Genomic DNA, 26438 nt, shown 5'->3' with positions numbered 1-26438 from the left:
TCAAGGCAAGTTCATACGCTCTGAACCACGCATAAATATCCTCACCCCTCTGATAATTCTGTACCAGATCCTTTGGTATGTATACCTTACCCGCCTGTACCGGTTGTGCGCTGCCACCATTAGAACTGGACACCCTCTCTTTAAATTTGATGTCCAACTCCTTCATGCTCCTCTCATGAGCCAATTGGAGTTTCCTCTCCTCCAAAGCGAAAGCGGTTCTTCTCTCCTCCGCCTCTGCTTGTGCTTTGAGCTTAAAAAGCTCAATCTCATGGGCCCTAGCTCTCTGATTTTCCTCCACTTCCTCTGAAGAAATAACCCTACCGGAGTGGTTGCTGCCGGGCCTAGACGCTGGCTTCCCACTGGCAATTCACTGGACAAAAAAACATTCTCCTGTGTGCCTCCCTCTCCAGTAGTAACTTCTGGAACACCATGTTTGGCCTCCCACCAGGCCCTCAGAGCTTTCCGTAGCTCTTCCTTGTTTGCGCCGCCCCTTACTGGGCATTCAAGCTGTTTGCAGAAGTTTCTCAGTTGCTCCTTGTTATAGGTGAACAACTCCTGGATTTCAAATTCCCCTTCTACTTCTCCATTCACGCTTGGCGCTTTTAGAGACATACTGCTTCCTAACCTTTCCAACTAAAAGGGTTTCACCAAAAACGAAAAATCTTGCGCAACCTGTTCTGCTAAACTAGACTAGTGATGTACAAGAAATCACTGCAGGTCAAGTGCAATTATTAGTTCAAAATCCGCACCGCTGTCCAACAATGTTAGAACCGGGGATCTCTAGTTGGCAGAGGTAAGTACCTTAGGCCAAGTAGGGACCCCCGCTTCTAGTCAGGGTGAAGGAATGACCCTCTGAGATAACCCCTGCTCACCCTCTAGGTAGCATGGCGCGAGCAGTCTAGGCTAAACAGAGGCAATGTGGATAACATTTGCACTTAACACAACAATAATCCCCAATCCACCACAAACTGAGACCACACAGGTAAGTATATTTTATAAAAATATATAACTTTATCTAGTTTCAGCAAGGTAAATAAGGCAGTTGCAGGATAATCACTTTGTCAGCAATGTAGCACTTAATCTTAATGGTTGCATTTAATCAGGAAGTTTCGGTATATAAAAGAAAACATATAGTCTCTAGTCTCTAGTCCTTCAATATCAAAGACGAGTAATATTGATTTCCTTGGTAGTAGGTCTAAAAATGAGCCATACACACAATGCCCCCGTGTAACTCTACCTCTGGGCTCCAAGCGCTGTCAATGCGCTTCTCTGCGAGGCTCGGGGACTCCTTCTTTCCCCCAGGTGCCGCCTCGCTCCTTCTTGAGCCTCAGGCGCCCCAGGCCGTGCAGATCGCACGCGTCCCCGCCCCGGCCGGTCCCCTGTCCTCTCCCGCCCGCTCTCGACAATCAAACGAGCGGCGGGGGAGGCGGTGAGCCTCACCTTGTGGGGGGACGGGTGGCCAGGGGTGCGGGACACCTCAGAGTCCCTCGGCGGGGTCAGGTCACTTCTTCCCGGGTCCGGCGGTGATCACTGTGATTCTTCGGCTCTTGTAGGCTGCTTCAGGCTGTGGGCCAATCAGGTCGCGGCCTTTCGGTCGAGCCCCTTCAGTACCCGGGAGTCAGCCAATGGCAGAGCGGCTCCCGGGACTCGGCTCTGATGATGCGGGGCCGTCAACCAATGACAGTACGGCCTCGCGGGTGACGCTACGCCGCACGGGCCAATCCCGTCGCGGCGTCAGTGAGGGGGCTCGATTCCAGCAGCCAATGGGAGCGCGGCGGCTCCGATCTTCGCCGCTGCAGCTCCCGGTCACGAGCGGCGGCTTGGAAGGATGATCCTGGCCCCAGGCAGCGGCGGTGAATAGGCGGAAAAGGGTTTTCGAGGGCGCAGGTCACGAATCGACCGCCCTCTCAGCCTCACCACCACGTTGGAGCAGATTCCACGAGGGGAGACACCACAGGCCTCCTACCCTCGTCGGGAATATGTCGATAAACACACTGCTCCCTTCCTCACGCTCCGCAGTCAGCACCACACGCCTCGGGTCACAACAGCACGATTTTGCAGCTGTTTTCTGGCAAAGCTTTAGGAACCTTTAGCCCTGGGTTCCCAACAGGAGGCCAGCTCTTCTCAGGCCCTTGGAGATTCAATTGCAGACACAGCACACAGCAGAGTCTTGGCAGTTTCAAGTAGGTAGGGTCACAGCACACAGCAAAGTCCCTTTCTCCTCCTCAGCTTCCAGTTAGACAGCAGAACAGGTCAGCCCTTAGAGCACACAGCAAGGCAATCTTCCTTTAGTTCTCCAGCCGTCCTCCTTCCAGCAGAGGTTCCTTCTTGATGGTAGGATCTTGGAATCTAAACTTCTGTAGTCAGGGGTCCTTTCCTTATACCCCTCAATGTCTTTGAAGTCCTTTGAAGTCTTTGTGCAAGCGGCCCTGACACCAGTCTAAACCAGTTCTGGGGGTTGCTGAAGCACTGAGGTGTTTCTGGTTTTCTTCTTCCTGTCAGCTCCAGGGTCAGAGGTGTCAGTTGGCCGGCAGGAGGGAGCTAGCATGGGGGGGCAGGCAGGCACAGCCCAGCACTATCAGGCTTTTCTTCCTCCCACCTCCCTGGCAGCAGATGTGCCCTTTCATCCCCGGGCTGGCTCCGACCCTCTCCTCCGGGGGCTCTGCAGCCCCCCTGTCACACCCAGACCAGGCAGGCATTCCACAAACCCAGGCACACAGAAAGGTTTTAGACAAGAGAACAGCCACTTTCTAAAAGTGCTATTCTCCAACACAGGATTTAAAAACACCCTTCACTAAAAGATGTGTCATTAAATTCTGAGTTCAGGGATATCTTTCACTTATGTCCCATCTTGTTCCTATGGGGAGATAGGCTGGCATCACATGGGGCCAGCCACATCCATGTTACTCTATGGAGCAAGAGAGCCTTACAGCAGTGAGCACATACAATGGCTGCTGCCCACTACCAGAGCATGTGACCTGCACTAGTACATGCTCTACCTTATCCATACACTGCACCCTGCCCAGGGGGGTACCTTGAGCCTTCCATAGGGGTGACTGAGGTGCACAGACAGGGAAGGGTTAGGCCCAGCCAGTGGAGACACTGGCCAGGGGGACAGGGCAGTCCACTGACTGCACACAGGCCCTGCGCTGACAGGCCTGAGTCCTTTTTGGGGCTACTCATGTGGGTGGCGCAATCTGCGCTGCAGGCCCACTAGTAGCATCTGTCATCACCAGCCCTGGCACACACAGTACACTTTACTAGGGACTCCATGGTGATACAAATATGCCAATCAGGTATATTCAATTAATATGGCAATTTACAGAGGGAGCACTTACACTCTGACACTGATCAGCAGTGGCAGAGTGTCCAAAGCATCTAAATCAGCAAAAACGAAATCCAGCACAGCATCAAAACACATGAGTCAGAGGCAAAAAGATGGGGGAAGAACCACGCCAAAGGTGTCAGGTCTAACAGTATTGCTACACCATTTTTTTTACCAATAGCAGGAGATGAAACTATACAGTCAACCCATTTCTTTTTCATATAATTCAATATTTAATCATCAACATGAGTCTCTTGAAGAAAACAAAAATCAGCCTTAGAACAACCTAAGTAATCTAAAATCTTAGTACGTTTAACTGGATGTTGTAAACCTTTGACATTTAATGAAATGACTTTAACATTAGCCATAGTGAAGAATTAAAGAAGAAAAGAGAAGAAAAGGATGAAAGAGAAAAGAAGAGGAAATGAAAGAGTATAAGTAGCTCGCAGAATTATGAAATGTGAATTATAGGAGAAAACATAAAAGAAAAAGACAAAACAGAGACAAAACAGTAAACAGAAATAAGAGCAGTGAAACGCACACACGATCTACAAGCATGACCTTAACCGTTGGAGCCCCAAGATAAAATAAGAATTCAAAAACCTGTCAGCAGACAATGAACAACAAGAATTCAAGAGTCAGGATGGGGATCATGTGTATCCATTGGACGTTGAAATTGCTGGTCAAGAAAATGGCGAAGATCTTCAGGTCTCTGGAAAGATTTAGAGAATGAGTCCTTCCAAATGCGCATCGTCAATGGATCAAAGAGACCATATTCATAACCAAGAGTTCTTAGTTGAGGGCGAAGAGCAGCGAATTCCTTACGTATTGCAACAGTGTCTTTTGCAAAATCTTGATGAATGAAGATTTTGTGACCGTTGTCTCTTGCTGCCTTTCGGATCATAACCAAATGATGATGACGAAATACCTTAAATATCATTTGTCGAGGTTTGGTATGGTGTGGATTACGATGTGAAGGAATTCGATGGGCCTTATCAATTTCGAATTTTTCAGGAAATTTGAGGTTTAAAAGTCCAGGAAGTAGGGACTCCAAATATAATCGACAATTATTTCCTTCAACTTCTTCTGGTAAATTAAAAATTCGTAAATTATATTGTCTATTTCGATTTTCCATATCCAGCAGGTGTGATCTCATCGGAGATATTTTCGCCACAAGTGGAGTGAAGGCATCTATTTTGGTTTTATTATCTTGGATTTTGATGGAGTTATCTGAGGTTTTCATTGATAAACAAGCCATTTCCTGCGCACATTTTTAATTTCAGTCGCAATAGTGTCAGTATTTTCCTTTAGAGCTTGAATCTCCTGCAAAATGAGAGATAAGGAAGGCTCTAAAGACTCCACCAATTTCGATTTTAAAGGAGGCGGTGAAACTTGTTGTTTTCTTTTGTTAGGAGCTTTATTATCCATTTTATCAGAATAGTACTCAAAATTACAAAATTCTGAAAAAATATTAGGCAAAGAGTATGAAAATGAGGAAAACAGCTCCAAAGTATTGGTGCAGCAGCTAAACTGTATCGTGGGAGTGGCTAGGCCAAAGCCAGGCCCTCTCCTAAAGGACACTACACCCCCCTGACAGAGATTGCAGGCTGTGACTGGAAGCACTACTGGGAGCAGGGACCAAGAGGCTGCAAAACTCACTGGTAGCGCAGAAAAGCGGCTGAAATTGCTGCCAGCATCAGGTAAGGGTTGTGTGAGCACACCGACCTCCTAAAAACGAAGCCAATGACAGTTTTTCGTCGTTTGTTACGAAAAACGGGCTCGAAACGCGACGGAGCTCCTCAGGCGGCGGCCATCTTGGTCGCGCGCTCGCGCGTCTCCGGGAATAGTAATTTTTATCCCTCCTCTATCCAGAACTTTCCCTTCTGTGGCACTTGTGGAGTGGGAATAGTAAATTATTTCCCTCCGCTGTCCAACATTTTCCCTACTGTTACATTCATTGGAATGGAAATAGTAAATTATTCACCTCCGCTATCCGCCAGTTTCCCTACTGTTCCATTCCTTGGAGTGGGAATAGGAAATTATTCCTTTCTGCTATCCAACACTTTCCCTACTTTTACACTCGCTGGAGTGGGAATAGTAATTCTTAACCCTCCGCTATCCAAAACTTTCCCTACTGTTGCACTCGCTGGAGTGGGAATAGTAATTGTTATCCCTCCCCCATCCAACACTTTCCCTACTGTTGTACTCGCTGGAGTGGGAATTGTAATTTTTACCTCTACGCTATCCAACACTTTCCCTACTGTTGCACTCGCTGGAATGGGAATAGTAATTTTTATCTCTATGCTATACAACACTTTCCCAACTGTTGCACTTGCTGGCGTGGGAATAGTAATTTCCACCTCTACGCTATGCAACACTTTCTCTACTGTTGCACTCATTGGAGTGGGAATAGTAAATTATTCCCCTTGCTATCCAACACTTTCCTTACTGTTGCACTCGCTGGAGTGCGAATAGTGAATTATCCCCCTCCACTATCCAACACTTTTCCTACTGTCGCACTCATTGGAGTGCGAATAGTAAATTATTCCCCTCGCTATCCAACACTTTCCCTACTTTTGCACTCGCTGGTGTGGGAATAGTGATTTTTTCCCCTACGCTATCCAACACTTTCCCTACTGTTGCACTCAATGTAGTGTAAAATGTACTTTTAAAAAAAGAGTACATATTTTAATATTTTAATTTATAACCTAATACTTAAAGAAAAAAAAATTGTTACATGTGTATGTATATATATTTATTTATCATTTTTAATATATTTCTAACATTTTATAATTCATTAAAATAATTATTTATTCATTATTAAGTAATATACAAATTACATTTTATATATGCATATTTAATGTATGTTTACATTAAATGAATTTCTTATAACTGTTACAACTTACAATAATTTTAAATATTTTTTCATGTTAGATGTATTATTTATTTTATTTTACATTATTTTTTATAATATAAAAAAACGATATGCTGTACTTCGACATTTTTAACAACAACATTTTAGTACTTACCATTATGAAGATAGAAGGTCGATATTTTTGACATCGATATTCCTGTCCCGATATTTTAGTAACACAATATTTTTGTACTCCATATTCTGTCTGTGATCCTCTCCATGTATGGTGTGGTCATTGGCGAGTACCTGGGCTTGTAGAACGCTACAACTGGCGACAAGATAGGGGATATGAAGCCTGTACATTTAACGCTCTCCTCTAGAGAGTTTGCTGTGGTCTAGCAAACTGCTTGTGCATGCCACATGTGCAGCAGTCAAAGTGCAGGACCGCTGCTGACACCAGTGGAGTCTCAGGGCAATGCCAGCCTGGGTAACACGCCTGAAGATAAAGAAAGTGACATTAAAAGTGTACATTTTGGTTGGCAGAAGCTGAATGAAAGGGACACAAATAAAAGGTACTGTGCCAGCACTCAAACTAATGCCATACACTATACGGAGTAAGAAATCTAAAGGCAGATGCAACCAGGTTAGGAAAGCAGCGCACAGCAATAGTTCAGTACAAGTCAAACTGAAATTCATGTGCTATGAACAGATTAACCAGGTGTTTGTGAAGAGACACTTAAGCACAAAGAAGATCAATGTTATTTGCTTCCATGGAAAAAGATGTATCTACTTACACAAACCACTAATGACTCTTCGTGCGATGCTGTGCTGCGAAGCAGCCCCAGAAGGAAGGGTGAGATCCAATTTCCAAACGTCATTGAGGCTGACTATGAAGCCAGCACAAACCAAGGTGCTAGAGAATCTATGTTTGATCAAGTTCCACACAAATCACGTGAGGGAACACTACTGTCCACAAAAGTATATTTGGCTACTACATTCTTAAAACAGCCCTCGGCATTTGATACTGCCAAAAAACACAATATTGGCAATAGATGTACTGCAGGGAAAGAGACTTTTGAAGATTTCATAGATGCAATAGATTAGAAAGATGATAAAAAGATTATAAAGTATCTGAGGAACATGGCTGGTGAAGGAATGAAAGAAGCTATGAAAAGATACCACAAAAATGATGAAGAGATGTATGATAAAATCAAAACAGCCTTGAAGGTCAAGTTTAATAAAGTGCCAAATGTAGATTATGAAAGATACATATTCAAGAACGTCAGAGACCAGGGGAAACCAATTGTTGAGAAACTGGATGTTCAGTCCTGAATCTAACCATGTATACGTAATCAATGATGTAGTCGGAGCAATCAAAAAAATGAGATCCTCTGGAGCGATGGGTCCTGACGAAATCCCCATGACAATAATTAAGAAAGAACCACTTCTGTGGGCTACTTATATAACTCCCCTGTTTAATCAGTGCTACTCTCTGGGAAAAACTCCTCCTTCGTGGTCCGGAAGTATTCTAGTCCCCTTATATAAAAAGGGTTCTAGAACACACCCTGGTAACTACCGGCAAATAACCCTATTGGATGCTGCTGGAAAGATCTTTGCCCGTAGCATCCTTGATCATCTTACCGAATGGGTGGAGAAGAAGAGGGTTTCAGGAAAAATCATTCCACCTTAGACAACATCTTCATGTTAAAATTAATAGAGGAGAAATATACAATTATCCGCAATTCAAATGTATACATGGCGTTTATAGATTTCTCAACGGCATTTGATAAAATAGATCGCCCTTTATTATGGAAAAAATTGCAAAAAATGGGTGTGCCCCATCCTCTGTTATCCCTAATTATTACACTACATTCGCAAACTTGGTGCAAGATTCTAATGGGTGGAAATCAAGGTCTATCTGAAGCTATTCCTACTGAAAATGGCCTGAAACAAGGTTGCTTGTTAGCGCCATTGCTGTTTTCTTTATATATAGCTGATTTACCTGATAGTTTTAATTGTGCTGAGGGAGACGCCCCAAAGTTAGGTAACCGGTCATTTGCATGCCTCCTTTACGCAGATGATATCGTACTAATGGACCTAACCCCTATTGGGTTGAACAGAAAGTTGATTTCCTTGCAGAACTATACAGTCGACCACTTCCTAAAAATAAATGTTATAAAAAGCAAAAATTTAGTTATGAAATGTAAGAAAAATAGAAAATTATGTAATTTCAATTGGCATATAGGTCCTGAAAAATTGGCGATTGTAGACTCATATCCTTATTTAGGGAAACTAATGGCAGGTAGCACAAATAACAAATTCCATACTGAACACCGCGCATCTAAAGCAGTATCGCACGCCAACGGTTTGCGTATCTTTTATAATGCTATGGGTAAAAGGCATTTCTTACATGCATTAATGGTTTCTAAAGTAAAAATTCCATCAACACTGCTTTATGCCATTGAATCCATCCCTGTCAAAGATTGGAATTTTTTGGACAGAATCGAAGGTCAGATATTACGCAAATTATGTAATTTTAATACTTTAGGGTCAACGGCCGCTATTAGGCTGGAATTTGGCTTAATAGGCTCCTACATCCACGGTTTAGCTAGGGTTTTGCATTGGGGGATACCAGTTGAAAAATAGCGAGCAAGATTCATTAAGAGGGGTCATGTGTCAAGAAGTTTCGGTGTTCGGGCAAATAATTATTCCTTTTATCATGATTTTTTATTTGCACAAAAAAACTTCTCTGTACAAGAAGATTTAGTGAATACTCTTCTTCCTTCAGAATTTAAATCTTTTTCAAAAACCACTAGTGGTAAGATTAGTTTTAATAGAGACATTGAATTCTGTAATTCCAAAAAGAGACTAGAGTTAATTTCAAGGACAAACATGCCAAAAACTTCTCAAAAATATGTATACTGGAATTTACAGCATGGAACCCGAAGGCTTCTCACACTTTGTCGCATTTATCTTCTACTTTTAAACGATTTAACTGCACACTGGTCCCATAATCTGAGTAATGGAAAAATCTGTAATCTTTGCAATTTGAGTGTTAAGACCTTGGATCACGTCTTGTTTGCATGTCCTGCATTGACCTCATGCCGCCGTCATTGGCTTTGGCCAATGTTCTTACAAAATGGTGTCAAAAATGTAACTACTGCACGCGACTTCCTATTTTGTCCAAAAAATGAAGCAGTGTGTTTAAAACTTTCTAATTATTTTAAGGAGTTCATGTGTATATTTTAATCCTGTTTTCGCTGTTGTTTGCATAAAAGGGAGTTGCTGTATTCTTCTCCTCTCTTCCTTTCTGTTGCTAGCTTAAAGTCTCAGATAAAGTAAGATACTGGATTGCGTCTTTTTGCACATGTACTGCTGCTATTGTATTACTCTCTGGTTAGGATAGGATAAGCTTTATAAATTCCGTTTGCTGCTAAAATCAAATAATCTGCTGACGATGAATTTTGCATTTTATTTAGTATTTTAACTTGTTGACTTATTGTCCCTCGTACCTTTTTTTGTACTTTTTAGGATGCATCTTGCCATTTTATTCTGTCTTCTGTCCGTGGAATGATTGTTGCTATATTTATACTTTCATGTATTAATTTGTATGTATTTTATGTGGACTTCATATGAGTTCCAAATCTTAATAAATATTTGAATTGAATTGAAGCGAATAGTAACTTCTTTATTTGAAAATATTTATTTGTTTTAAAAACATTACCTTGAGGCATTCCAGCCAACGTGTTTCATTCCCATATAGGGAACTTTCTCAGGGCAAACAAAGTATTACTTGTAGAAGTACAAATTGAAGAGTAAAAATTCCCGGAAAACAGTGAAGCTTGTAGTTCAAACTACAAGCTTCACTGTTTTTGGGGAAATTGTACTCCTCACTAACATGTTTTATGTTGCAAACCCTTCCATTGCAGCAACCCCCACACCTGTTAAGTAAATTTCAACATTTCATTAACACCTATATATGGGCCATCAAAAAACACACATGACTAGGAAGCAAGCCTAGCTATCAGTAGTGGAGGGAGGCTTAGAAATCTCCCATTAAACCAACCATTACCAATCAGCCCAAATGCGATACATGGTAGAATGGAACAGGCCACTCATGGAAAAGTACTGCTTCTTCATCGATCAAATCATTGCTGGGGTCCGCATATGGAAAATTCCCTGTCTTTCCAAAATGCACATCCCACCAGGTGTCTAAATCTTGCCAATCACAAGGTCGACAATCGGGACATGAGATAGAGTCAAGCTTGCCAAAAGGTTGTCCATGCAATTCTCCCCATACACACCCATCAAACGCAGTCCTCATTTCCCCCCTACTATGCAAAGCACCGCATTCCTCCCATGGCAGGAGATTAAATGCAAAAGGGTTGGGGACCTTTTTGACCACCTAGGACTCATGGACGTTGCACAAGTTCTATCGAGCCATGGCGTACCAGCTAGTGAGTGCTGGCACTACACCACTATTAACCCATTCACTGCTGCCGTCGGCCGTTGGGCGTCGCGCGCGCTACCTCCCTGGTGCTGCGCACGTCCATCGGCCGACACGGCCATGTCCACCCTTTAGAACGCCCACACCGCGGCGGAAAAACCGCCGTGGTTAAGGCGTTAAGCACTGGGTAACTCTCTCCTTGGCCCGCCCCTGTGCGAGTAGGCCTCTCACCCAAGCCACACTGACAAAGGCCTTCTCTCAGACATATACACGTTCCTGAACAAATTCTCGGACCCCAAACAATCCTCTGCCCAGCAAAAGATGGGAAACCGAACTAAAGCACTCCTTAACCCCAAAGAAATATGCTGACATTCTTTATAGGACCTGCAACTGTTTCTTACTTCCACAGGAAAATAAGCCACGCTCAAAATAGCTCATTATTGGTACTACACGTTGGTTAGATTAGTTAAATGGAGACCTAATAGCAGCGGCTGTTGGCAGAACTGTGGGAATGCAGGGACATTGGCTCAACTACTTTGGCACTTTCCCAAATTTGGAAGACGTGATGAAAACCATCAATGAGAAATATGCAACAGACATCCCCAACCTCCACAGTTATACAATACTGGGGCTTCTCCATGTGTTGACTTACCTGCTATGCTCCAAAAAAGGAAAGGCCATTACCCTAGCACTATGCGTGGATAAACAAGTTATCTTGTCCAAGTGGGGCACTGACACTACACTAACCCACACTGACTGGCTGCATAAATTATGGGACCTTTTCTGCATGGAAAAATGACTAGCCTCCATAGAAAACAAATTACCATGCTTTGGCAAACAAAATGGGTCCTCCGCATCCAATTCCTTGCATGTGACTTTCGAGAATTTTCTTGCCCTGCATATCTACAAGTGCTCCAACTAAAATATGCAGAATACGCCACCGACCATCTCAGTAAAGGCAGAGCCCAGACGAATTGACTCATTTTGCGGCCGGCCCCTGAAATTTCACTTGCTGTGTGAAGTGGGCACCCTCTAGAAGGAAATCTCCAGTTGAACTGCTTCCTACCACACCTGTCGACTAGGCCTTCAGTTCCTCACAAGTTACTCTTACCTCCCCGCCTCATCATTATGTTTTATCTCACCAACCGCTGGATGTAGGTGAGAGTTAATGTTCTGTGTTATTTGCAAAAAGTAATAAAACATTTGAAGCATAAAACATCTCTGAAGCATCTTTTTGCCATAATTTTCGCAATACATGACTCAACTATATTCAAATAATATCCAGTTTCATGCGATAGCCATGAAGCATTGTTCTTTAAAATCTCTCTTTACTTCGGTAGACCCTCCAATTGCACTTGTAAAGTCACTTGTCACCCTAATAACTTTCTGTCATATTCCAACGCGTTCCTAATTTTTGATTTGGCTTCCTGGCATAAGGACCCTTAGAGAGAGACTTTGTGGGCAATATGATGATCAGAATTGCTGCTGCATGTGTCTTTTCATTTATAGCAAACACTACAAGCTGATGGACAGATTGCTGAAACTTTTCAACCACTCCCCCGTCAAGAGATCTGGGTTGAAGCCATCATTGTTTTGCTCACTATGCCATTCCACTTTGGAATCAGAAAAATGGAAATCAGTCTTGACCCTGTTCTTCACGGAACAGTTCAGCCCACGCTGCCAGGCCAGGTCCTCCTGTACCAGAAACACGCATCCTGAGACCAGTATCACCCCTCATACGCCAGACTAGCTTGAATCCTGTGGCACAGTTAGCAAGGGACTCATGTCTGGGCACACCCTTGGCCACTTAGGGGGAACATAAAACAAAAAACAAGATTATGGATGGGGTGCTGAAACCTTTCAACCACTCACCTCCAGTCAAGAGATCTGGGCTGAATCCATTGTACTTTTGCTCACTATGCCACCCCAGTTTGGCCCCAGCCTTATGCAAATCAGTCTTGACCCTGTTCCTCAAGGAAACAGTCCAGCGAAATTGCCAGACCAGGTCCTCCTGAACAGGAAACAGGCATAATGAGATCGGTTTCAGGGTATCATCCCTCATCAGCCATGTTAGTTTGAATCAAGTGGCACAGCAAACAAGGGACAACGTTTGGGCATACCCTTGGCCTCTTAAGGCTTCAAGCTAGCCTGGTCAATGAGGGGGTGATACTCCAAAACCGGTCCCAGGATGGTTGTTTCAAGTCCATAGAGGACCTGGCTTGGCAGTTCGGGCTGGACAGTTCCCTTGAGGAAAGGGTCAAGACTGATTTAGTTTGACTGGGTCCCAACTGGGGTGGTGAGGTGTGAACATAAACAATGGATTAAACTCAGACCTGTGACTGGGGGTGAATATTTGCATTAATCAGCATTCTGTCCATCATCTGTTCTTTTTACATTTTATTTATAACCAACGTGAGAGGACATTTTTAACACTAAGGTCCTCATTACAAGTTGGCCGGTAGTTGGAGGGGTGTAACAAAGCCCCCCGCAGCCCCCGCGGTGCAGGGGGGCCCCGAGCTCCAGGGGGCCCCCTCAACATTTTATCCTGGCCTGACAGCTCCTGAAGAAGTCCTGAGGGGGGCCCTCACTGTAATGTGCAGGGGGGCCCTCTCCAGTTACGTTATGCAGGTTGGTGCGATATTTAGCGTACCTGATAAAACTTTACTGGGCCGGAATTTATTAGGTCCAAAAATACCACCCAATTACTCCACATATCGAAATTTAACAGTCAACCCGTAATGAGGGCCTATGTGGGACAGCATTCACAGTGCCTGCTAACTTGTACCAAGTGTATGATGACATCCCTTACCCACCAGACAGGATTCAAAGGTCATATGAATGTGTAACATGAGATGAAATATTTTCCATCAGACAGCCTCAGACATGCTTCGCTCATAAATACCTTCTAAGCGGTGTGAAATGAAACATCTTACACCATCGCATACACCGCTCACAGCAGCATGATAGTCATAATTTCTAGAGTGTGATATTCATTGAAAGGGGCATTAGGTGCAGACGTCATAAACTGAAGACTGCGGGACAGCACGTCCTTTGCAGTAGGAAGCATCTCGTTTTGAGCACCTGCTCTGGAGAGCAGAAGAGTATGAGTGACATCTTGCGCACAGGATGTGCAGAGGCGATGTTGTAGCGCGCAATGAGGAGAGGAGAGGCAGGCAAGGATCAGATCCTTTATGTCTCATGAGTCACTCTGCCTTACATCTTGATCGCTGAAAAGTTTAAAAATAGAAACACTAATTTCACTCTAAAGAGACAAGATGAGCTGGCAGGAAGGGGTGGCAAAGAGAGATGTGTGCCTTGTAAATAGGAGGACTGTAAGTTAAATTTGCCGCTACATGCACCGCCGGACTGGGAACCAAAACTGCCCCTGGCAAAGAGCTCTGTGGACATGTTATCTCGGACAGCAGCTATAATGCCAGGTTATCTTTCGTCAAAAATCGAGGGCCTCATTAAAAAGAATTGACGTAGGGCAGCGCCGCAAGTTATTTTGCTGCGCTGCCCTACGCCTATTCAAAAGGGCAGGACTGCACTGTATTTACAAGATACTATGTATTCCTGTCCTTTCAGCCAGTGCCTGTGCACAATTTGCAATCGAGCGCCAATGCAGGCACCCTTGTGCAGGCGCGCAACGCTCATTGGGCTCAAAGGGCTTCAGCCCCCCCACCCCCGTCATGTGTGTCAGCCCGGGCTGAGACAGCTTCCCGGGCACACACACAGCCACACCCGAGTACTCACATGTCTTTAAAAGACCATTTGCATGTTAATGAGGCTTTGTCGTTCTTTCACCCCTTCTTAGAGCCCCTGCATCTCCACACTTCCTACTGCTGGAAGAATTAGCACCCCCTGAAATTTATCTTAGCCCCTCTTCCCCCCCAGAAATTTAGCTCTAGTTGCACCTTTGCCCTTGTGCAAGGGTGTCAGTGTTTTTGGAATGATTGTCTTTGTGTAAGAAGGAGCACCTACCTGCCCAAAAACAATCACTAGAGGCGTTTTCCTAGTTCTATGTGTGCTGCAGAATGTAGCACACATGGAAAGAGGATAAAACGAGGAGACATGTAAACATTTCTCCTTGTTATGTCTGCTCTGGGGAGGCATACATTTTTGGCGCTGCCCCAAGTTTACGTGATGTGATAAATCTGAGTCAGTGTTGAGTGAGTACACCCACAGCAAAGCCAATGGAACGCCTCCTTGATGTAGAGTAAGGCAATCCATATCTATGAGGCCATGCAAAGCCATGCAGGGTGGCTTTGTGTCGCCTCATAGATATGATTGAGAGGCCAGTGCCACCAAATGCTCTTAAAAAGTGGCGCTCCGGCAGCACAGGCCTCTTGTAATTGAGGGCCCTAATGTCCAGTATCTTGATGCCAATAACTAAATGTCATGTTTCCTGGGCCTTAATCCTGATGGACATGTTACACACAGTGATGGTCTGTCCAGTAGACAAGAAAGGTGATGGGCTCTTGCATCAATGGGAAGCCATTGCAGGATGTGAAGTATAAGAAAGATGTGATTGAATTTCTCTCGACCTGTCACAAAGCAGACAGCTACGTGTAGCACTGCTTTCAGAGGAACTAAATGCACTTTAGGGATAACAAAGAAGAGTGAGTTTCTATAACCCAGTTTGGAAAGAATAAACACATGGATCACAGATTTCAAGTCCTGCTCAGGAATGAACTTCCTCAAGCCAAAAGGAGTCTTAGCTGGTTGTGTGTGGTTTTATCCAGGGCTGAGAGTTGCATAGGTAGTTTGTATTATTTAGAGCAGGATTAGGTGCAAAGGAAGATTACAAATCTAAATGTAGTGTTATTTCCTGGGGATAGTTTGATGTGGTGGGAAGGGGAAGGTCAGGTGTGCACTGCAGCCTAATTTTTTGTCTTATAACTACTGCAGGAAATCTAGCTTTTCTGCTGGATCACCCGTATTTTTCTCCTATTTCTAGACCCTGTATTTTTGCTTGTGTTAGAACTCTGTGCACTTTAACCCTGCTAACCAGTAGTAGTTTGTTTGATCTACCCTATAAACATGGTCAAATGGACATATTCCTAATGGGTATGTTTTAACTTATCAATAAGTCCCTAATATATATATCATAAAATGTACACGGGTCCTGTAATTTAAATGTCACTAGTGGATGGCAGCATCTATTGATCCATCCGCTACAGTGGCAGCACAAACATGGATTCAGGCATAGATGTGTAGCCTGACTGTGCCAGTGCAAAAACTGCAATTCATCCTGTAAAAATAAACTCTTTTGATATGTCACAGCGTCACTTTCTTTTTAATTATTAAGAAGTCGCTCTTTTTTAGGTTGTGTAGTCCACAAGGGAGGGTGCATGGTATGTAAAAGTAGGATGTGTAGCAATGTTATGATAACATGTCCTTACAGTGACTCGCTCCCATGAGCTTTTTTTAAATGTGGCAGGCCTAGCTGTTCTATTTAGAAACCAGAGTACAGGTTTAAATCCTAATACTTAGTGTCTGGTTGGGCCTAGCTAGAAAAGTAATTAAACTATTATTTCTAATAGTTATTAAAAATCCAATTCAATGGTTAATTCATTTTTAAAGTAATTTTTTGAAAGTTAACTTCTCCCTGCCTGAATTTCCCGGAGGCTAAATTTACAGTTGCGCTCCCATTTCTGCCAGCCAGTAATTAGCATTTGAATAGATGTGAACAATTTGCAAAGTGCCTCAAAGGAGCAACCAATAGGCTGGCCTAAATGAGTAGAGATGACTCCTCTGAACCACCTTTAATATATGCAGGTAGGTGGGCTGTGAGGATCCTTTTTGACCAACAGAGTCAAATCCTTCATGAATATCAGATTCTGATGGGTTAATATGCAACACTTTGGGCGCACTTGAAAGGAAGGGAAACAGGATGCCAAAACGATTCTTGTGTATCCAAAGTCTGGTTGCCGGAAAACCCTACATTTGTTCTATCAGACTTCTGTTTCTGGGTTTTACTGTGAGCGCTCTTGGAAGGAAGGGAAACTGGATGCCAAAATTATTCACTTGTATTCACTGTCAGATTGCTGGAAACCATTGTTTTTTCTTCCAGGTTTCTGTTGCTGGGTTTATTGGAAGAACAGAAGCTGCCCAAAATTGAATTAAAGTGTTAGATGTGGAAAGACAAAAGCAGTAACATGGTACTCAATGCACACCCGAGTTCTCCGAGCCCAAGTTTACAGTGGCGAAAGAATTTCACATCTTGAAAATGCCCAAAGTGGACAGGGTAGGCCCTGTGACATTTTACCCCTAGGTTAAGGTGTGCCCAGGGGTCCTTCTCCTTGACTAGCTCATGCCAGGCATAAATGTGTAAATGTGGCACCTTTGGGCATTCATGTTATAACAGTGCAGGACCTGAAGAGCAACAGAAGAGTGCTTGACCTGCTCTCTGTGACCTGAGAGGAGCCGTGCATAACTGGACCTGTACCACGGACAAAGATGGGGATTCCAATTGCCTGTTGACTGACCTTGTGTTCAAGCTACAAGGATGCAACAAGCTACAAGAGGCCTTTCCTGCAACTGTCCAGCTGATCAGTGTCAATTGGACCCTGCTGTTGGCCACTGCCTTACACCCTCCCAATCTTGAAGTACCTCCACTGAGTTACTGGGGGCATTTAGAAGTATAATCCTCTGGTGGATTGGGAGTTAAAAGACTATACTGAGAAGGTGAAATCTTAAACCCGGGCAAACCTGGTTGGTGTATCCGCCTGGCTCTTCTTAATGGTTAGTTTCAAATTGCACCTAATTCCCACTCTACATCAACCATTGACTATCATGAGCACTTATACGCTTCTTGGTGATATTCCGACTTAAAACTTTAAATACCTATAGCACTGGTTCTCCTGATTTGGTTTTAGTTTTTTTGGTGTCTTGCTGTCTGACATTTTAATCTATTTTTCTAATTTGGATTAGAGTTTTTACTGTTTTGAGTTTAGACTTTATTACTGTTTTGTACTGCATAATTACTTTACACATTGCCCTAAATTAAGCATGTCATCTCTGTGCCATAGCTACCACGCGGTTGGCTCTAGTTAATTTAGTGACTTTGAGGGCTCACTCTGGCAAGGGATGTAATTATTCCTTGAGGTGGGTAGTCACCCCCCCCCCCCACCAAATAATAGTCCAATTACTTAGATTGATGTTCATTGGAGGGATCCAGGACTTGTGTACTGCAGTACAGTTCAGTGATTTAAGTTACAATTAAGGACCCCTTTTGTAATTTGACATCTAAATCGACTTTTCAATATTAAATTGACTTTTGGGATTTTTTTATTGACTTTAATTGGATTTTTAATAGGCCTTAATAGTGAAATTTTAGTTTTTTCCTAAATTCACTCTTGCCCTCAGTATTTGCACCTGTGATTTTTCCAAGCATGGAAGTAAACCTGAGCAACATGGAGAGTCTCAGAATGCCGATCTGAGGAAGATGTACAATGACAGAGGGCTTAGGCTGAGCAGGGTATGCAAGAAGGAGAACTATCACATTACCCTCAGACCTTGGGAAACATACACGTGATAGTCCACCTCACAGGAGAATGAGGAAGACATGGAGAAGCAAAATGACCTTGGGGAGGCTACAGTGCCAATGGAGAGGAGTTGGCCTTACGTCAAGGGCGGTCAACCTCCAATCTAGGGAATTGAGTTCGAGTCTCGACATGGGCGTGCAACATCCTGTGATTCTGGGCAAATCACTTAATCTCCCTGTGCCTAACAAAAAAATGAATGTGTCCTCATGTACCGCAGCTGGTGCTCGTGTAAAGCACTCTGATACCCGATACCCTCGGGTCAAGTTTTCACTATATAAAACTCTGTAAAAACATTTTTTTTAATGGAGTGTGTCTCAAAGAGCATCCTCCCCTGTATTGTCCAGATCAGGTAGCAGTGTATCCTCTCGCAGCTTGCCCCAATCAGAGCTACAGGGCTGGCGGGCCGAGAAGGCTTTGAATTTACAGTTGGCTACTCTTGATTGGAGGGAAAGAAGATGACTATCGCTGTGGAGAAGAAAAGTTGGCTGCTGGTGAAAAGAAAGCAGCCAAAACCTCAAATTTGACACTGGAGGAGATGAAATTAACAGTGGCCTTGGTGGAAAAGAAGGCCTTGCAACCCTATGAGAGAACCCAGCATAAGATGGGCGTGAAGTCCATGTGGGTCCCTGAGTTAAGTGAGGAATGGTGGCAGAAACAATGAAGCGCCTAAGAGAGACAAAAGAGTTCACATATCTGAAGACGTGGTGCCTCGTTATATGGAGGGGGATTGTATTATTATTATTATTATATTATACAGGTTTTGTAATGCGCATGGCTTCCCCAGCGACGAGGCATCCCAGCGCAAGGAGAGTAGGAGAGTAGGGTCTGCTTCCTATGGTTACCCCCACTTTTTGCTGTGATTCACTGGTTTTTCAACTTTAGTATGGCTGTGGCCCACAGCCTAGCTGTTCTCTCTCTAAATTGATACTATGTACTTTAGGTACATACTATATTGGCAACTGGGTCACCTTTGTGAGCACCTGTATAGTGTACCCTAGGTACCCAGGGCATAGGTGCACCCAAGGCCTACCAGGGGCTGCAGCATGTATTATGCCAGCTGGCCTTCCAAACTGACACCACAGGTCTGTCAATGCAGCCTGGGTAAGGTGATATAATCACCCCTTACTTAGATATAGTATACCTATATCCATAATTATATATATATATATATATATATATATATATATAGACACATATTAACCTATAGGACACTCCTATGGCAGGAAAAAATTGGAGGGTCTGCAAGACCGGAGGCTGAGTCCGTAAGATCCTTACTAAGATACCACACTTGTTGGATTGCACAAGATCAGTCCAAGTGGTCACATGACACTGGCTGTGTAGTCGATATCCTATCCGACCACCCACTTGGCGGAGCTTCGTCATATAGGACAACTAGAACCAGGGTAGTGCGTCAAGGCCCGGATGAATTGGCCATAGAGCCCACACTGAGGCCCCGCTCTCTCCGTCGGTACCTCTCGGCTTCGCATTCAGCCGAGAGGTACCGACGGAGAGAGCGGGGCCTCATTCTCCGAGCCGTTGCCGGGTGAGGTGAGGTTTGACTCCCACATACCGATGGGAGTGTATCCGCCTTCAAGATACTGGCACAAGGGGATACGGTAGGATGGTCAATATGACCACACGAGTAGTTTGACAGTCCTTTGAGGACTCTAGGTCTGTCTTCTTCACTTTATAAGAAAACATTAGCACGTTTTCATGCAGTAGCAACAGCTTATCCATAAGGCCCTGAAGAATGCCGGTGTAGTCACACCAGTTGGCAGAAACATGTTGGCCGCCTCTACAACATAGCTAAGCAACAGTGATTTTTTCACACTGTTCTACACCTGTTTTTAACCTGACGTCCTGGTGAATACTAATAAAAATTTTTTTTTGCCAGGAACGCCATTTTAACATCACTCACTCACTATTTTTGTTTGCACTGCACACGACCAGTACCATGTAGTGGCATGGACACTCTCACCGTTCGAACCAGAAGTGTGGGCTCTATGGCCAATTCATCCGGGCCTTGACGCACTACCCTGGTTCTAGTTGTCCTATATGACGAAGCTCCGCCAAGTGGGTGGTCGGATAGGATATCGACTACACAGCTAGTGTCATGTGACCACTTGGACTGATCTTGTGCAATCCAACAAGTGTGGTATCTTAGTAAGGATCTTACGGACTCAGCCTCCGGTCTTGCAGACCCTCCAATTTTTTCGTGTTATTTCATAGTCTGAATAGGGGTGTTTGAATTTGGAGGGTCTATAAATATTAATCCCCTTGACCCTTCCCAACTTGTAGTTTTTCACTCCTATGGCAGGCCTTGACAATCATGGAGGCAGAGTGCTTAGTTTTGTGTGAGAGGGTGCCCTAGCATGAGTTGAGCCCCTCTGCAGCTTTCGGAACCATCTTCTAATAGCTGTTCTATGAGATAGCCACACCATATACTCTTAAGTGCATTATAATCCTCGCAGGTTAATGCTAACTTTGGTTTGGCTTTATCAAAACATGTTGTGTAAGGTGTCAAATGCTTTTGAATATTACCCCCCCCCGCCAGTCCTGGAGGTGGGGGTAGCATTCCACCCTTCTAAAGGGAGAAGACATGTAGTTACTGATTGATTGAAAATGCTTTATTCGATTTTAAATACTATATAAAACCATAAAAGCAGTACATACCATAAACAATTCATATATACATTTATTGACGGATAAAATACATCAAAACAGCAGCCCTCAAAGTACATTAATGATTACAATTAGACATGCTTGAGTGTATTGGGGCAGGGTGGGTTGCATCCAGTGAATGCTTTTCAGACACTGTCTGGGGCACACAAGGTGCTCCATGCATTTCCCAGTTCAAACTGGTTGCTGGGGTACTCAGCCCCAGCTCTGGTGCGAAATTGGACAAAGGGAAAGGAGTGTAACCACCCCCTCCCCAGGTCCACCCATAGGAGGGACCTTAGAGTTAGTCCAACCCCTAAACTTACTATAAGTATGGAACCCCAGTCCCTAAGACTTTATGTTACCCTGTACGAAACTCTGCAACATATATTTTGGACCTTCGACATTCCATATCGACTGGAAGATGGAAGAAATCTCCCTTGTGGTCAAGGAGTGACCACCCTGTTCAAACAGGCACCAACTGCATCTTTGCCGGTCTGCATTTTCGAGGCTCCCGCCGGATCCCGAAGAATCTGCAACACAGGACCCAGGACATGGCCTTCCAGGCATCTCTGAAGCTGACCCGAGCTCCCAGCAAAGCTGAGACCTGTAGCTGACACTAGTGACGTGGGACCGGAACTCCTGGACATCTTGCAATTTGCAAGCTGCACCTACTTCCCGAGGTATCCCGAAGTTGTGCATTGGGTTGCTTGAAGCCCCAGCCCCGAGCACCTTTTGCACCAAAGCTCAGAGGCCCACACTCCATGAGTGTCCCGCAGGCCCGCTTTGTGCATTTCAGCTTGACGCGTCTTTGCTTGAAGTTTGAAGTTTGAAGTTTGAAGTTTTTTATTAACTGCACAATTAATTAAAATCTTTACAGTAAAAGAGAAAGTACATAGAACAGTAGTTGTAAACTTCTTTGCTTAAAAAAAATGTATGGTCCTGTACTGATTAAGAACAGTTTAATACAATACAATGAAAAGATCAGGCCGCCCCTGACTAGGGCCCATTGAATGGGGCTTTTCCCGGCCTTATGTGCCTGGAATTGGACTTTACCGCAGGCGTTTCTTTCTTTGGGGGACGTACAAGTGACACTGTCGTTGCTACTGCCTGATGGGATCACTTCTGCTTTGATCCATGTCTTTCGCAGTGGACTTCCCAGGTGTTAAAGTGCTCTCATTATTGGCTTTTAGGGCTAGCCTGATTTGATGAACAAATTTCGCCGATTTTGCTAGAGTCATTGTATTGATGGTTGACAGGCACAAGGCTGATGCTTCCGAGGATGTTTTTATGTTCTGATTGAGGCAAATCGGACGCAACAATCGCCGGCGTTCATTGTTGAGATGAGGACAGCAACAGAGAAGATGCAGGCAGGATTCCCTTGTGTAGGTACACAGCCTGCAGGTTTTGGAGTCCCCTCTGTGAGCCCACGAGGGGTTGAAATCTGCTATTCCAAGCATAGTCAGCCTCATAAATAGAATTTTACTTCGGACCTGTGTTGTTACGGCCTCGCTTAGATATGGTTGTGCTTTTCCCACAGTGTATGAGTTGTTTAGCGGTTCCAATTGAGAGCCACAGCGTAGGGTTTTATAATCAAGTTCGAAGGAGGTTTCGTACACTTGTTTGTTGATGGCTCTCTTCCAGGCAGTCAATGAAATGTCCTGCCGAGAGAAGTTTTCTTCTGCTATCATCAAAACTTTGGTTGCGTTGCCCAGCCTGGAATGCCATGTCGAAGCTGAGTCTTCAAAGATAGATCTCAAGTGATATTTTAGAGAGTTAACCGGGGCCTTTAAAATCCTTGGATACAGCTTGATCAGCTCCCCCTGGCCGATCACGTCTGGCCTTGCTAGACCAAGTTCCAGTCTCAGCCTGGATCTTCTTGCTGATCTAGGTATGTGTTGCACCGACTTCTAGGCCTTAGCTTGGGCAGAGATAAGAAAGGCGCCCAGTTTCCCGGGGAAGGCAAGATGACCATAGGAGATTGCTGGAAGGAGTTCTGCTCTTAGGGCTATCAAAATTGGGCTTGCGGATGGACTGATTAGGTTCTGACTTAGTTGTCTTAACAGATGTGTTACGTTGTTGGCTTTCGGGGCCTGCTGATTTAGGTGTACACTTGCTTTGGCCCATTCCGAGAACCAGACTTCTAGGTAGTTGTATGAGGCCACCGAGTGTATTTGAGCGTTTCCCAGCTGCCACTGTGCATGCCGTTTCCGGTGATAGGACCCGAAGATAATAACCTTTGTTTTCCCTTGGTTGACCATTATAGCCGTGTCATCGGCATACTGTAGAACCGGTAGCCTCACTTTTCCTAGTCTGGGGGCTACTAGACTGGCACCTTTTAGGGCCTCTCCCAGGTCCGCGGTGTATAGGTTAAAAAGGATGGGGGCCAGGACACACCCTTGTTTCAACCCATTTACTGTGGCTATTTTGGAAGAAACTGTCTGAGCACTTGTTTTGACCCGCACCCAGGTGGCCTCATATAGTGACATAATTGCCTTTAGAAGTTTCGGTGGAATGCCCCATTTTCCTAATTTCCACCATAGGCGTTTTCTGTCCACTTTGTCGAACGCTGTACTATAGTCTACAAGCAGCAGAATAGTGGGGGATGATTCTTCGAGGTTGCCTGGGCGGAGAGATATGATAGTGCCAGGATGTTATCCATGGTAGATGCCTTAGACCTGAAGCCAGTCTGGTACGTGGGTATTATGTTTTCCTCTTCTGCCAATTTTTCTAAGTCGTTGAGTAACAGGCGTGCATAGGCCTTGGCCTCCAGATCAAGCAGGGCAATGAGCCTGTAATTTGACGGCTCTAGACGGTCACCTTTTTTGAAGATTGGAAATAGTATAGAGCCCCTCCAAGAGTCGGGGGTTGCGGCGGTCAAATAGGTGTGATTGAAGAGCGGAGTTAAAAGTGCGGCCCAGAACTCAGGTGCCTGTTTGAAGGCCGGCGCTGGAATCCCATTGGGCCCCGGAGCGCCGTCATTCCTCATGCGCTTGATGGTTTTAATGACCTGTCGGGTGTTGGTCCAGGTTGATAAGGTATCGCAGCATCGGCCGGGGAGCTGTTACCCCTTGGGATGTTAACTGGGCTCGAAGTCACGACTTCTGGGTATGTGCTGGTCTGTAAGGCTTCCTCGATCGACTCTGCCTTGACCATCGATGGGACTTTGTTGCTGGAGACTGTTGCATATAGCTGTTTCACATATTGAGCCCACTCTTTTTCTGCTACCCCGTTTTCTCTCGTTGGTCCTCGATTGCTCAGCTGGTTGATGTATTTCCAGAGTCGTGCAGAGTTCTTTTGTTTCAGAAGGGTAAAAACTTTAAGCCATTTGCTTTCCGTGTCAGCTTTTTTGAGTTCCCATTGCTTCTTCCTTATGGTGGTCCTCAGTGCGGGTATCGGTGGTCCCTCTATTTGACTGCCCCCTCTTTTCTTGGCAATGAGAGCCTTACGTAGGAGTTTTTTAAGTTCCCGTAAGTCCTGAGGGCGGCTATTTCTTCTGCCGAGTTGCTCATTTTTCCTTGTTTTTTTTGTGGATTGGGGTTCACGAGCTTGTTTTGTAAATCCTCAATGATTTGCTCCCATCCTGTTATGGGCGGTTCAACTGTGAGCAGACTCCCTTCCTGTGCCTGGGGCAACCATGTTTGTAGTTTCCCTTCTGTCATATCCGTCCACTTGATCCTCCGCAGGACGTTGTGTTTCTCCTCCCCACTTGGCTCCCCAATGGATTGGTAGGGGGTGGCGGACGGGATGACCAGTTGGAATATTGCTCTTAATGGCCTATGATCGCTTTCCTGCCGATTCTCAACTTCAAAGTCAGTCATTATATCCGCCAATTCCCGGCTTATCATGAAATAATCAATTCTGGACACGTTCCGAAATGTAGGCTGTGGCTGCCAGGCATTCGAGCGGATTTTTTTCAATGCATGTGTTGATGTTAATTTGGAACTGAGGAAAAGGTCATGCAGAGGAGCCGCCCTTCCTGATCCCTGGGGAGGGCTTACCAATTTGTCTAGGTCTTTTAGATTAAAGTCCCCAGCTAAAATAACCTGGTGTGTTTTATATTTATTTAGCAAGTCCTCCAGGTTTTGTGACAGTGCCTCCAGCTGATCTTTCATTAAGGTCTGCGCTGGGTTGATGTAGCAATTTAGTACCAGCAAATGAATTGGATGTTTAGTGTAGCTCAGACCTCTTATTTGAAGCGCTTGTAGACCAAGGGAGTTCGCATTAATGGCAGTAGCATCAAGGGCACATTCATATTTTATGAAAATTGACAGACCGCCCGCTGGGCGACCGAAAATGTTCCTTTTCGTTGCTGGTATATGGAATTCATAGTACCCTGCCAGAGGGGTGGAAGACAAGGCCCAGGTTTCTTGGAGACAGATTATGTCTCCAATTTCCAGGAACTGCTTTAGGTTTTCGTTGTTACCAATTTTGCTAATCCCTGCTATGTTCCAGGAGATTACGGTTAGTTCTGATTTCGCGGTGATTCCGAGCCTGGCATCCCCTCTGGGGGGCTCGCTTTTGTGGCGGTTAGGAATGCTGTGTCCTCCAGCTTGCGGTTCCCTTTTGCATAGGGATAGGAGAGATGGTACGTATGACTCGTTGATGTTTTCACATGGCCGTCTGGCTTCTGTTTGAGGATCCCAAGCTGGCTGTCCATTGCAGGACCGATCGAGTGGCCTTTCTCCCGCTCTCCGAAGCTAGGACGAGTGGATATTTTAGAGGCAATATTATCTGTACTTCGATGCCCCACTCCGCGAGTACGGTGGGATTTTTCTCGATGGCTTCTTGTATTTCTTTATTCTTCAATCCCACCACGGTAGAGTCACCATGAGTGTCGCCTTTCATAGACTCGAATTTCACCCATACTATATCCCCTGTTTGTGTCTTGTCCAGGGTGTCAAGATGTTTAAAGAGACGTAGAAGGTTGCTCCGGTTCAAGATGTCGTGATGTCCCTTGCTGGAAAATCTCGGAGTCAGAACCACCTCGTGAACGACTGCTGGTGCACTCTCGGGTTGAACCCCGGCTCCCATTTGTGTAGCTGGTTCTGCTGGGGTGGTCACTGACCTATGACTTCCTTGAGGGGTTGGAGGTAGACCTCCTTGCCGCCTGATGTGTTGATCGTCGTTAGACCTAGTAGATGGGTGAATACTTAATTGAGATAGATGGAAATTGGCCTCATGTAACATGGGTGTTGCCGATGATTACTTTGTGGGCCATTTTGTGACTGGTGGGCTTATCCCGGCCGTTGGCTGGTTTGCCGTAGAGATGCTTTGTATTGCCGGTGGCTTTTCACTCTGTGTACTCGAGGTGCTTAGTATTATGGGTTGTTTGTGTTGCTCTCCCTTTGGAGAGGGGACTGGGGGGGTCCTTTTACCCCAGTTCTTGTCCGTAAATATATTGGTGTAAAGCTGGGTTACTTTTGTTCCCTCTTTCAAAGGTGGATGCTTGAACTTCAATAGCTGTGGCTGTCTCACTTTTAGCTTTGTTTTTTTCTGTTGCTTTTTTTGCTTCTTTTTTGCTTTCCTTGACAGGGGGGGATGCTGTGTGTCTGCTATGCCTGACAAGTCTTCCTGCCTAACTGTTCCGAAGACTTCGCTGTCCCT

The sequence above is a fragment of the Lissotriton helveticus genome, chromosome 9, assembly GCF_964261635.1.
Source record: "Lissotriton helveticus chromosome 9, aLisHel1.1, whole genome shotgun sequence".
NCBI classification, from domain to species: domain Eukaryota; kingdom Metazoa; phylum Chordata; class Amphibia; order Caudata; family Salamandridae; genus Lissotriton; species Lissotriton helveticus.
This window is presented reverse-complemented; position numbering follows the sequence as displayed.